Source organism: Oncorhynchus kisutch, linkage group LG8 (assembly GCF_002021735.2).
Source record: "Oncorhynchus kisutch isolate 150728-3 linkage group LG8, Okis_V2, whole genome shotgun sequence".
Taxonomy (NCBI): domain Eukaryota; kingdom Metazoa; phylum Chordata; class Actinopteri; order Salmoniformes; family Salmonidae; genus Oncorhynchus; species Oncorhynchus kisutch.
The window spans coordinates 8,369,240-8,381,440 of NC_034181.2; the positions used below are offsets into that span (position 1 = coordinate 8,369,240).

The following is a 12,201-nucleotide window of genomic DNA, read 5'->3' on the forward strand; positions in this document are numbered from 1 at the left end:
TGTAGGCCTCTACCTGAATGCATATTCTACAGGCTACCTCTCTGATATATATTATTATGTTCAGTGTCAGCCTCTACCTGAATGCATATTCTACAGGCTACCTCTCTCCTAAATGTTACCTTTATGTTCAGTGTCGGCCTCTACCTGAATGCATATTCTACAGGCTACCTCTCTGATATATATTATTATGTTCAGTGTCAGCCTCTACCTGAATGCATATTCTACAGGCTACCTCTCTGATATATATTATTATGTTCAGTGTCAGCCTCTACCTGAATGCATATTCTACAGGCTACCTCTCTGATATATATTATTATGTTCAGTGTCGGCCTCTACCTGAATGCATATTCTACAGGCTACCTCTCTGATATATGTTATTATGTTCAGTGTCGGCCTCTACCTGAATGCATATTCTACAGGCTACCTCTCTCCTAAATGTTACCTTTATGTTCAGTGTCAGCCTCTACCTGAATGCATATTCTACAGGCTACCTCTCTCCTAAATGTTACCTTTATGTTCAGTGTCAGCCTCTACCTGAATGCATATTCTACAGGCTACCTCTCTCCTAAATGTTACCTTTATGTTCAGTGTCGGCCTCTACCTGAATGCATATTCTACAGGCTACCTACCTCTCTCCTAAATGTGACCTTTATGTTCAGTGTCGGCCTCTACCTGAATGCATGTTCTACAGACTACCTACCTCTCTCCTAAATGTTACCTTTATGTTCAGTGTCGGCCTCTACCTGAATGCATGTTCTACAGACTACCTCTATCCTAAATGTTACCTTTATGTTCAGTGTCGGCCTCTACCTGAATGCATGTTCTACAGGCTACCTACCTCTCTCCTAAATGTTACCTTTATGTTCAGTGTCGGCCTCTACCTGAATGCATGTTCTACAGGCTACCTCTCTGATATATATTATTATGTTCAGTGTCGGCCTCTACCTGAATGCATATTCTACAGGCTACCTCTCTGATATATATTATTATGTTCAGTGTCGGCCTCTACTTGAATGCATATTCTACAGGCTACCTCTCTGATATATATTATTATGTTCAGTGTCGGCCTCTACCTGAATGCATATTCTACAGGCTACCTCTCTGATATATATTATTATGTTCAGTGTCGGCCTCTACCTGAATGCATATTCTACAGGCTACCTCTCTGATATATATTATTATGTTCAGTGTCGGCCTCTACCTGAATGCATATTCTACAGGCTACCTCTCTGATATATATTATTATGTTCAGTGTCAGCCTCTACCTGAATGCATATTCTACAGGCTACCTCTCTCCTAAATGTTACCTTTATGTTCAGTGTCGGCCTCTACCTGAATGCATATTCTACAGGCTACCTCTCTGATATATATTATTATGTTCAGTGTCGGCCTCTACCTGAATGCATATTCTACAGGCTACCTCTCTGATATATATTATTATGTTCAGTGTCGGCCTCTACCTGAATGCATATTCTACAGGCTACCTACCTCTCTCCTAAATGTTACCTTTATGTTCAGTGTCGGCCTCTACCTGAATGCATGTTCTACAGGCTACCTCTCTCCTAAATGTTACCTTTATGTTCAGTGTCGGCCTCTACCTGAATGCATATTCTACAGGCTACCTACCTCTCTCCTAAATGTTACCTTTATGTTCAGTGTCGGACTCTACCTGAATGCATATTCTACAGGCTACCTCTCTCCTAAATGTTACCTTTATGTTCAGTGTCAGCCTCTACCTGAATGCATATTCTACAGGCTACCTCTCTCCTAAATGTGACCTTTATGTTCAGTGTCGGCCTCTACCTGAATGCATATTCTACAGGCTACCTACCTCTCTCCTAAATGTTACCTTTATGTTCAGTGTAGGCCTCTACCTGAATGCATATTCTACAGGCTACCTACCTCTCTCCTAAATGTTACCTTTATGTTCAGTGTCGGCCTCTACCTGAATGCATATTCTACAGGCTACCTCTCTCCTAAATGTTACCTTTATGTTCAGTGTCGGCCTCTACCTGAATGCATATTCTACAGGCTACCTACCTCTCTCCTAAATGTTACCTTTATGTTCAGTGTCGGCCTCTACCTGAATGCATGTTCTACAGGCTACCTACCTCTCTCCTAAATGTGACCTTTATGTTCAGTGTCGGCCTCTACCTGAATGCATGTTCTACAGGCTACCTACCTCTCTCCTAAATGTGACCTTTATGTTCAGTGTCGGCCTCTACCTGAATGCATGTTCTACAGACTACCTACCTCTCTCCTAAATGTTACCTTTATGTTCAGTGTCGGCCTCTACCTGAATGCATGTTCTACAGACTACCTCTATCCTAAATGTTACCTTTATGTTCAGTGTAGGCCTCTACCTGAATGCATGTTCTACAGGCTACCTACCTCTCTCCTAAATGTGACCTTTATGTTCAGTGTCGGCCTCTACCTGAATGCATGTTCTACAGACTACCTCTATCCTAAATGTTACCTTTATGTTCAGTGTCGGCCTCTACCTGAATGCATGTTCTACAGACTACCTCTATCCTAAATGTTACCTTTATGTTCAGTGTCGGCCTCTACCTGAATGCATGTTCTACAGACTACCTCTATCCTAAATGTTACCTTTATGTTCAGTGTAGGCCTCTACCTGAATGCATGTTCTACAGGCTACCTACCTCTCTACCTCTCTCCTAAATGTTACCTTTATGTGCACTAAAGCACTAAAGTTCAACTGTTGCACTAAAGTAACAATATTAATGTTAACTGGGCTGGGGACTGCTAGTGACAGAGATTTAAATGTGTTAATAACTGGGCTGGGGACTGCTAGTGACAGAGTTTTAAATGTGTTAATAACTGGGCTGGGGACTGCTAGTGACAGAGTTTTAAATGTGTTAATAACTGGGCTGGGGACTGCTAGTGACAGAGAATTAAATGTATTAATAACTGGGCTGGGGACTGCTAGTGACAGAGTTTTAAATGTGTTAATAACTGGGCTGGGGACTGCTAGTGACAGAGTTTTAAATGTGTTAATAACTGGGCTGGGGACTGCTAGTGACAGTTTTAAATGTGTTAATAACTGGGCTGGGGACTGCTAGTGACAGAGTTTTAAATGTGTTAATAACTGGGCTGGGGACTGCTAGTGACAGAGTTTTAAATGTGTTAATAACTGGGCTGGGGACTGCTAGTGACAGTTTTAAATGTGTTAATAACTGGGCTGGGGACTGCTAGTGACAGTTTTAAATGTGTTAATAACTGGGCTGGGGACTGCTAGTGACAGTTTTAAATGTGTTAATAACTGGGCTGGGGACTGCTAGTGACAGTTTTAAATGTGTTAATAACTGGGCTGGGGACTGCTAGTGACAGTTTTAAATGTGTTAATAACTGGGCTGGGGACTGCTAGTGACAGTTTTAAATGTGTTAATAACTGGGCTGGGGACTGCTAGTGACAGAGATTTAAATGTGTTAATAACTGGGCTGGGGACTGCTAGTGACAGAGTTTTAAATGTGTTAATAACTGGGCTGGGGACTGCTAGTGACAGAGATTTAAATGTGTTAATAACTGGGCTGGGGACTGCTAGTGACAGAGTTTTAAATGTGTTAATAACTGGGCTGGGGACTGCTAGTGACAGAGTTTTAAATGTGTTAATAACTGGGCTGGGGACTGCTAGTGACAGAGTTTTAAATGTGTTAATAACTGGGCTGGGGACTGCTAGTGACAGAGTTTTAAATGTGTTAATAACTGGGCTGGGGACTGCTAGTGACAGAGTTTTAAATGTGTTAATAACTGGGCTGGGGACTGCTAGTGACAGAGTTTTAAATGTGTTAATAACTGGGCTGGGGACTGCTAGTGACAGAGTTTTAAATGTGTTAATAACTGGGCTGGGGACTGCTAGTGACAGAGTTTTAAATGTGTTAATAACTGGGCTGGGGACTGCTAGTGACAGAGTTTTAAATGTGTTAATAACTGGGCTGGGGACTGCTAGTGACAGAGTTTTAAATGTGTTAATAACTGGGCTGGGGACTGCTAGTGACAGAGTTTTAAATGTGTTAATAACTGGGCTGGGGACTGCTAGTGACAGAGATTTAAATGTGTTAATAACTGGGCTGGGGACTGCTAGTGACAGTTTTAAATGTGCTCATAACTGGGCTGAGGACTGCTAGTGACAGTTTTAAATGTGTTAATAACTGAGCTGGGGACTGCTAGTGACAGAGTTTTAAATGTGTTAATAACTGGGCTGGGGACTGCTAGTGACAGTTTTAAATGTGCTCATAACTGGGCTGAGGACTGCTAGTGACAGTTTTAAATGTGTTAATAACTGAGCTGGGATTTATAAGAACTTTGATAACTGCATAGGAGAAATATGTTAATTCATTATAAGTACCATTATCCCACCAGTCACAATTGTGACCGACCATAAAACACACTTTTTCACCTACTTTTCCATTAAAAAATGTAAAAATAATGATTGATTACTTCAAAGGGTTACTAATGACACTTGATTTGGATATTTTCATGTCTGGGGAAAAAACATCGGGATTAAATGGGTTTGAGGCATTAGAAGAAGACAAAAGGCATGTTCCCATTTGAACAACATCTATTGCAGGATAAATCCATGTTAAAGTTGACATAGCCGGCCTTATATGGATGTTACATTTTACTGTATGCGTTGGTTATGTGGGCTTCTGCTAACCCATTGCTTTCTGTTACGTATAATAATATGATTCAATTATATATCTACATTAAAAACCAAAGTCATCAGAATTCTAGTCATTCCAATAAAATTTTATACCCCTTGATCTTCAAGAATAGGACTTGGAAATATGAAAGTATAGATTAGCCCAATTTTGGGGTTTTTAACCTGAGCTAACGACTTATTAGCCAGCCCGAGTCTGTGGTTTATCATTGTGTTGTCATGGAGGACTGATTGGGTCATTGATTCTAGTTGAAAAATAAAAGGCTGTGCTCATGGAATGGCTTTGTGCACTACTGAAAAGCGTTATTTACATGTGAAAAATGAGATCCATATGCTGCACTTGCTATAGGCCTATTGTTTACCTTTTTGTTGGTGACACTTTGGTATCTTGATAATATGCAGCTGTTTAAAGGGCAAATCCACAGATGAGACAATAACAAAACAGACGCCCCGCCTCTGTTTTGGTAAAAAGATGAGGTATTGGCCTGGAGAAATGTAACCACTCTCAGATTAATAGACAGAGCTATAGATGCAAAGAATGACCATCCATGATGTCACAATGATCGTTTTAACCATGTTATGAGGATATACAGGACTGACCATCCATGATGTCACAATGATCGTTTTAACCATGTTATGAGGATATACAGGACTGACCATCCATGATGTCACAATGATCGTTTTAACCATGTTATGAGGCTACACAGGACTGACCATCCATGATGTCACAATGATCGTTTTAACCATGTTATGAGGATATACAGGACTGACCATCCATGATGTCACAATGATCGTTTTAACCATGTTATGAGGATATACAGGACTGACCATCCATGATGTCACAATGATCGTTTTAACCATTTTATGAGGCTACACAGTGGTTTGTTTACATTTACAATGTTTACAAACATTAGAGAAAAACAAGTTTATATTTGGGGTTCTAACGGAGTGTGACAGTTGAACACTCATGAGGCATGTAATCATCTATTTTCTTTCAAAGGTATCTGTAATCTGATTACAATATTTTTTGCTGTTAACGTAACTGATTACAGTTACCATTTTTGGGGGGGTTTCGGTAATCCGTTACTCCCCAACCCTGGGAACTACTTTCAGGATGGAGTGAACTTGGGTGCGTCTTCAATGGCACCCTAATTCCTAGATAGTACACTACTTTGGACCCTGGTCAAAAGTACTGAACTAAAGCCATTTCAGCCATTTCAGACTCACACTTCCTGGTTGAGTCACTTACTGTTTAGATGACATCATCGACTAGAGTAACATCATGTGTTGTGAGAGATATCATTATGACTTTTTAACCACTGATCCAGGAACAGATGTAATATTTTGGTTCTGATCCATCTAGGTTTGACCTGGGCTGAGGAGAACTGATCAGAAATCAGTGGTTAGGGGAGATACGGATACAGTCTGTAGATGAGTAACACTTCCTGTAAAGCAGTGGAATTCACCTGACCACGTACTGTCTGATGCACTGACGTCAATGTAAAGTTGTGGTGTTGGAGGGGAGAGAAGTGAGACGGATCAGTCTACACGACAGTGACAGTCTTTAACAGTACAACTCTTTTAGACCGGAGCACAGAGAACACAAAAACTCTCAACAATCAACTGCTGAATAATTCACCTGACCTCTCAGTCCACAAAGCCAGGTGTGAGTGTCCCCTCTCAGTTTACCAGATAACAACACAACGCTTTCATTGACCCTTTAAGTCTAATAGTTCTAATATTTATTTGTCGTTATAAAACAGTTTTGACTCGTTCCTTTGACCGTAGCACAGTCGTATCAATGATCTGACCAGATGATTTGACCCCTTCAGTCTTTAGTTTGGCTGCAGGGGACTGTGAGCTCACCAGATGAAAGTGGCCTGAGAGGGACAGTGGCCTGAGAGGGACAACAGATCTATGTCAAGGTAGTGCCCCAGTGTAACACAGCAGTAACTCTGGAGAATAGCCCGTCTGTGGGTAATGACACACTAACACAACACCTGGTCAAACAGCTAGATAAAAACACAAGGTATGCACATGGAATTATGTTAAACTACCATCAGAATCTTCCTCCTCCTCCTCATCATCAAGATCAATCCCAAAATGACTTCTCAGTTCTGAAGAGTATTTCCCGTTCTGACATCCTCTCCAACAGAAAAATGTCAAACCTTGTTTACTAGAGAAATAGACCAGACCGTAGGTAGAGAAACAATCAGCAATAAACATTAATGTCTAATATGTAACAGACTACATTGTACAGACAAAGAAAGCATTGAGCTGGTTGTTTAAAGGTTAGAAAGCATTGAGCTGGTTGTTTAAAGGTTAGAAAGCATTGAGCTGGTTGTTTAAAGGTTAGAAAGCATTGAGCTGGTTGTTTAAAGGTTAGAAAGCATTGAGCTGGTTGTTTAAAGGTTAGAAAGCATTGAGCTGGTTGTTTAAAGGTTAGAAAGCATTGAAGTGATGTTGTAAAGATCGGAGAAAAAAGTAAAAAGTATTCCAAAGTTATGGCTTTTTCTCTCTTTCCCTTTCTCGTTCTCTCACCCCCCTCTCTCTTTCCCTTTCTCGTTCTCTCACCCCCTCTCTCTTTCCCTTTCTCGTTCTCTCGCCCCCTCTCTATTTCCCTTTCTTGTTCTCTCGCCCCCTCTCTCTTTCCCTTTCTCGTTCTCTCACCCCCCTCTCTCTTTCCCTTTCTCGTTCTCTCGCCCCCTCTCTCTTTCCCTTTCTCGTTCTCTCGCCCCCTCTCTCTTTCCCTTTCTCGTTCTCTCGGCCCCCCTCTCTTTCCCTTTCTCGTTCTCTCACCCCCCTCTCTCTTTCCCTTTCTCGTTCTCTCACCCCCCTCTCTCTTTCCCTTTCTCGTTCTCTCGCCCCCTCTCTCTTTCCCTTTCTCGTTCTCTCGCCCCCCCCCTCTCTTTCTCAAACTATTCACTCCTGGATCGTCATTCCTAGAAACCAACTCCTTCCTTCACTCATTCTTTCCACTGCTTTACTTCAGGAGTCCCCAGAAAAGCAAAGAGAGAAGATGGAGAGAGTGAACACTCACTTTCGTTCACCACTACTTCCTGTATGTTTGCCCACCCCTCCCACACCCTAACCCTGATCCTGAGGTCAAGAGGCTTGCCATCGCTCTTACCGTTAGTCCCGGCTACAGCCGTGCGTGTGTCCGACGGGGAGTGTGTGAGACGTGCAGACCACCATGCAGTCTTGGGAAAGTCCGACCAGTGAACAAGCTGTTGATTTCATCAAGGCTATCCCTTCATCGTTCACACACTAACTCCTCCTCTACCCCTCCCTCATTCTCTATATCCGCTCCCTCCTCTGGCTTTCTGACACTGCCCTACTCTCTCTGTCTCTCTCAACTCCTCCCTCCTCTGGCTTTCTGACACTGCCCTACTCTCTCTGTCTCTCTCAACTCCTCCCTCCTCTGGCTTTCTGATACTGCCCTACTCTCTCTGTCTCTCTCAACTCCTCCCTCCTCTGGCTTTCTAACACTGCCCTAATCTCTCTGGCTCTCTCAACTCCTACCTCCTCTGGCTTTCTGACAATGCCCTACTCACTCTGTCTCTCTCAACTCCTACCTCCTCTGGCTTTCTGACACTGCCCTACTCTCTCTGTCTCTCTCAACTCCTCCCTCCTCTGGCTTTCTGACACTGCCTTACTCTCTCTCCCTCCCTCACACTCCTCTCTCATCTGACTCATGTTCTCTCTCTCTCTCTCTCTCTCTCTCCCTCCCTCACACTCCTCTCTCGTCTGTCTCATGTTCTCTCTCTCTCTCTCGCCCTCCCTCACACTCCTCTCTCGTCTGTCTCATGTTCTCTCTCTCTCTCTCTCTGTGTCACTCTCTCTCTCTCTCTCTCTCTCTCTCTCTCTCTCCCTCACACTCCTCTCTGCTCTTGTCTGTTCTCACATCTGGCTGGTGAAAGGGAGGTGGGCTTGGAATCTAGAGGGGAGTCAGACACACACACACACACACACACACACAGAACACAGGGCGGGACTACACACACACACGGGGTGGGACTACACACACACACGGGGTGAGACTACACACACACAGGGTGGGACTACACACACACACAGGGCGGGACTACACACACACACGGGGTGGGACTACACACACACAGGGTGGGACTACACACACACAGGGTGGGACTACACACACACACAGGGCGGGACTACACACACACACGGGGTGGGACTACACACACACAGGGTGGGACTACACACACACAGGGTGGGACTACACACACACACAGGGCGGGACTACACACACACACGGGGTGGGACTACACACACACACGGGGTGAGACTACACACACACAGGGTGGGACTACACACACACACACACACACATGGTGGGACTACACATACACACACACACACACACACACACACACACACACAGGGTGGGACTACACACACACACACACACACACACACACATGGTGGGACTGCACACACACACACACAGGGTGGGACTACACACACACACACACACACACACACACACACACACACACACACACACACACACACAGGGGGGGACTACACACACACACACACACACAGGGTGGGACTACACACACACACACACACACACACACACAGGGTGGGACTACGCACACACACACACACACACACAGGGTGGGACTACACACACACACACACACAGGGTGGGACCACACACACACACACACATACACACACAGGGTGGGACCACACACACACACACACACACACACACACACACACAGGGTGGGACTACACACACACACACACACGGGGTGGGACTACACACACACAGAACACAGGGTGGGACTACACACACACACACACACACACACACACACAGAACACAGGGTGGGACTACACACACACACACACACACAGAACACAGTGTGGGACGACACAGACACACACAGAACACAGGGTGGGACTACACACACACACACAGAACACAGGGTGGGACTACACACACAGAACACAGGGTGGGACTACACACACACACACACAGAACACAGGGTGGGACTACACACAGAGAACACAGAACACAGGGTGGGACTACACACACAGAACACAGGGTGGGACTACACACACACACACAGAACACAGGGTGGGACTACACACAGAGAACACAGAACACAGGGTGGGACTACACACAGAGAACACACACACACACAGAACACAGGGTGGGACTACACACAGAGAACACACACACACAGAACACAGAACACAGGGTGGGACTACACACAGAGAACACACACACACACACACAGAACACAGAGTGGGACTACACACACACACACACACACACACACACACACACAGAACACAGAGTGGGACTACACACACACACACACAGAACACAGAGTGGGACTACACACACACACACACACCGTTTGTATACTTCTCTAATCTCTGTCTTTCTCCTCTTCTTGTTTGCCCCACTAAGTCTCTCCCTCTGTGCTGTTCTCGTCTCTTTCCCTTCAGTCTCTTTCTCGCTCGCTAAAGTAGCAGTTTCCTGCACAAAAAAAGGAAACCACTTTCTTTTCTCTTTTTTCATTGTCTCTGTGCGTAAACAACACCACTCAAAACCAAACTGACCAGCACACACACACACACACACACATATATAAACACACACTAAAGAAAGACATTTCCTTTGCCCTGTCGGCGTACAGTCAGTTGATATGTAGCCATTGTAAATGGTAGAGGATGTGGGCTTCGACAGTATATAGAAACAGACTACAACATGCCACAAAAACATGACAGCCCTGATAGAGAAATTGGACAATGGCTGCTCTGCTCTCCGACACCATACGTGGCATAAACCACAGATCGTTGGACGTCTATGAACACGCTGTCGTATACATTACAGCAGATCGTTGGACGTCTATGAACACGCTGTCGTATACATTACAGCAGATCGTTGGACGTCTATGAACACGCTGTCGTATACATTACAGCAGATCGTTGGACGTCTATGAACACGCTGTCGTATACATCACAGCAAGGAGCCATCACACTGATGAGAAGTGGGACATGAAGTACGTACTGACAACTGAGAACATGGAGGAGAGGCACACAGCAGATAACCTAAAAAAACGGCATTAAATACCTTGGTTGATGAGCGGGTGGGGGCAATAAGCATCGTCTGGTAGCCATGACTATGGTAGAGGAAACTGCATAGACCCCTAGCGGTTATAGGCAAGGACCATCTCAATTCGTCAAGGATGGGACTCTACAAGATGTTGAAAGCGTTCCACAGGGATGCTGGCCCATGTTGACTCCAATGCTTCCTACAGTTGTATCAAGTTGGCTGGATGTCCTCTGGGTGGTGGACCATTCTTCACACGGGAAACTGTTCAGCGTGAAAAACCCAGCAGCGTTGCAGTTCTTGACACAAACCGGTGTGCCTGGCACCTACAACCATACCCCGTTCAAAGACCCTTAAATCTTTTGTGTTGTCCATTCACCCTCCGAATGAACGGCACACATACACAATCCATGTCTCAATTGTTAAGGTTTTAAAATCCCGCTTTAACCCGTCTCCTCCCCTTCATCTACACTGATTGAAGTGGATTTAACAAGTGACATCAATAAGAGATTATAGCTTTCATCTGGATTCACCTGGGTCAGTCTGTCATGGGAAGAGCAGGTGTTCGTCATGTCGTTTAAACGATATGTTAATGCAGTAAAGTGTATGTTTTTGAGGCCGATCCGACCACATTCACAAAGAAACGTGCGTTATAGATCTGTCATTCTCGTCGAAAAGCAAGTCTGAGATCTGTGCGCTTGTCACGCCTTGGTCTTAGTATTTTGTGTTTTCGTTATATATTCGGTCAGGCCAGGGTGTGACATGGGTTATTGTGTTGTCGTTTTTTGTTTGTTTTGTAGGCATTGGGATTGTGGTTGATTAGGGGTGTGTCTAGTGTAGGCTTGGCTGCCTGAGGCGGTTCTCGATCAGAGTCAGGTGATTCTCGTTGTCTCGGATTGGGAACCGTATTTAGGTAGCCTGAGTTTCACTTTGTATTTCATGGGTGATTGTTCCTGTCTTTGTGTAGTGTTCACCAGATAGGCTGTATTAGGTTTCACATTCCGTTTGTTGTTTTCGTATTTATTAGTTATTTCATGTATCGTCATTCATTCATTAAAGAACATGAGTAACCACCACGCTGCATTTCGGTCCTCTCTTTCAACAAACGAAGAACGCCGTTACAGAATCACCCACCACACTCGGACCGAGCAGCGTGTTAACAGGCAGCAGCGAAGGGAGGACGTTATGGACAGCAGAGGCTTTGAGTATACGACGTGGGAAGAAATAGACAGGTGGGTGGCCGACCCAGAGAGAGTGCCTGAGCCCGCCTGGGATTCGCTGGAGCAGTGTGAAGAGGGCTATAGACGAATGGAGTCGAAAAGAAAGACACGGCGGCGCGGAGCAAAAACCGAAAAGCAGCCCCAAAAATTTATTGGGGGGGGCTCAGAGGGAGAGTGGCTGAGTCAGGAGATAGACCTGAGCCAA

At 44.7% G+C, this 12,201-nt stretch overlaps 1 protein-coding gene across 1 annotated transcript in view; it reads right to left on the reverse strand.

Moving 5' to 3' along the window:
• LOC109878306 (phospholipid-transporting ATPase ID) overlaps positions 1–8,390 on the reverse strand; it is a 53,642-nt gene extending 45,252 nt beyond the window's left edge. Inside the window, exon 1 of the mRNA XM_031829620.1 lies at positions 7,813–8,390. The gene's annotated coding sequence lies outside the window, so the exon portion shown is untranslated. The remainder of the gene's footprint in view (positions 1–7,812) is intronic.
• Positions 8,391–12,201: the final 3,811 nt, after the last annotated feature.